We start from the raw sequence: 2,762 nt of genomic DNA on the forward strand, positions 1-2,762 counted from the left end.
TGTTTAGTACACTTAAGGGGAAAAAGAACGGAATGAAAATATTAAAGTTGGAGGTGACACAAACTAACTTGATAATATTGCCATTACAACCAAGTGAACTAATACATGACACTTCCCTTTGAAATATTTTTTTTCCTCTCAGAATTTATGTCTTTCCTAAAGGGGGTGTTTTTTCTTCTTACCCTCCAAGTGGATGTAATGGGTAAATGTTAGCTTTGTGTCCTTTTTGGGCCCATGAGGAATTACAGGCCGCAGAAATCTATGAACCAAAGGGTGTTTGATGAATCAGAAGAAAATGGCATATTACTTGTAAAATAATAAAATGGCATTGAAAGTGTTGTACCACACTTGAGGAGATCATCACTCCCACAGGAGTGAGGGACTTGACCCCACTGACTGTTATCTGTAATAGCCTGCCCCTCCAATCTGCCACACACACCAAGACCTTCCAGCAATTTTTTTTTTCAGAAGTACTTGCCTCTGTTTTTCATTGAACTAAGAGCCAAGCCATAAAGGACTCTGGAAGAACTGGCTCTGGCCAGTGTAGGCAACGTGGAGCCCCAAAGCATATGTTGTTTGCAGTGTTTTCTGCATCCCAGACCTGGGACCAGGAGGCCAACAGAGATGGACTGCCTGTGGGCCACACAGCAGGAGATGTTTGCCCCGGGCCTCTTAAAAGAGAGAGCAGACAAATAAGGCATAGTGAGTGGGGCTGCAGGGTGAGCGACTGAGGAAGGTAACTTCTCTGCCCCAGGAGGCAAAAAGAGTTGCCCAAGCTGGTGAACTTGCAGTTTAGATGCCCGGATGCCCCTTGGCATTAGCTTCTCCGCTTCTTTGCAGAGGTAGGCACAGGTTCTCACCGCCGCTGCCCAATTCCCCTAGGCTCGGGGCAGGGACAGTTTTCTTTGGTAGCAAAGTTGTTTTGCTGTGAAGCCATTTTGGCCCCAGGTGAGGAGTTTTCACTTGGATGTCAGTGGGGCCCTTCTGATGTTTATAAAATAGAGCAAATGTACAGTTGGAATAGTTATTTTAGGTTTTTTTTTTTTTAAACTGTCAATTTATTCACAGAGTTGGGCACTCAAAGCTGAGCTTTTGAGACAAATCCTTAGGCTTCCCAGAGTGAGAAAACTCCCACCTAGCTTCACATGCTCCTCAAGCTGAGATTTGATTCTGACATCTCTCTGCTTTCTGGAGTGCCCTAGATGGAGCCCCACTGAAAATAACCAAAACTAGAAGTTTCTGTTTTACACACAGGCACAGGGCAGAGGAGGTGCAGGCAGCCAAGGCTCCAATCTCTTGTGCTACAATCTCTCCCTGACCCAGCACCTCTTCAGGAGTCCCTGGGCATACCTGGTCTGTGTCTCGACCACATTACACCCCCAGAATCATCCCCACTTAAGTGACACCTTCCATTTCTCTCTGAATGCCTAAAGTTATTCCCAGTCTAAAACTCCTGTTTATCTGTACACTTCCTTTCAGGGTTGTTCAAGGTGTCCCTCACCTAAAGGTCTCACTGCCTTACAAATTGATAGATTTCAGCACAGGGTCCAGATTCCCCAAAGGGAAACATCACAGCACCCACCCTTGTTAAAATTCCAGGTTTGTCATGTGCACAGACTCATTTAAGTGTCTGCCTTCAGGTAGGGAAAGAGAGCAGCTTTCCATCCTTGTTTCTCAGCCCGTTTGTATATCATAAGAGTGATCACATTTTTCATTATCTTTTCTTTTACATTAAATAATTTCATTTTCATAAGATCAGTACTGTCAGTACTGCAACAGACAGCACGAAGTGGACTACGTTGGGTCTATGAAAGTGGGGGGACACTTGGGAAGAATTGGAGCATGAGTTGTTGTACATACAAAAAATATAAGCATATGTGAAATTGTCAAAGAATAAATAAAATATTAAAACAGTTTTCCACTTTATTTTTTCCCCTTAAGTTACAGCACTCAATTCTCGCTCATGGTACAGGGTGACGTCAGGTAGTCAGGATAGGCAGTAGCTGCCTATCTTGTGTGTTACTCTGATTTCCTGTCCATCACCAGCTTCTTCAGAGAGTCTCTTAACTAGGAATTAAAAGAATGAGACCCCTGGGACATACCTCTGCTAGCCCATAAGATTAGCATAGTGGGGGTTTACTAAGGATGGGCGGGACCTTAAGCCGAGTGAGTGTGTGTGTGTGTGTGTGTGTGTGTGTGTGTGTGTGTGTGAGACAGTGTGCAGCAGCGAGCATTCGAGATTCGAGCCTCTACCCTCCTTGCTGGCACACCCCCAGCACCCATCCGGGATTCTGGCCCGGCCTGCGCAGCCCCCCCGTCCCCGGGGGTTGCTGCACTGGTCCAGAGGAGGTGGCTTCTGTTTTAGACCCAGTGTGTTTCAGATGGCCTCAGATGTACCTTGACCAATGAGCCACCTGACTTTTCTTTTTCATTTGTAATGACCATAAAGGTCTGATGCCTAATTTTAAGAAATACATTTAGATCCTGCACTTCCTTGTGTCGCATCTGTTATTTTTTCTTCTCCAATGCCTTGCCGACCTGACCAGGACCCTGTTTCTCTGCCGGTTGAGAAAGGCCAAGACTGGCCGGCCTGTGGCAATTTGCATGGAGGCACCGCCTCCATCAGATTATCATGGAGACAAGTCTATGGAGCATTTTCTTAATAAGCAATTGATGTGGGAGGGCCCAGCCCATCTGTGGACAGTGCCGCCCATGGGCAGGTGGTGCTAGGTCATGTAAGAAGGAAAACTGAGCTGGAGAGA

This window comes from Mastomys coucha, unplaced genomic scaffold, assembly GCF_008632895.1.
Source record: "Mastomys coucha isolate ucsf_1 unplaced genomic scaffold, UCSF_Mcou_1 pScaffold20, whole genome shotgun sequence".
NCBI classification, from domain to species: Eukaryota; Metazoa; Chordata; class Mammalia; order Rodentia; family Muridae; genus Mastomys; species Mastomys coucha.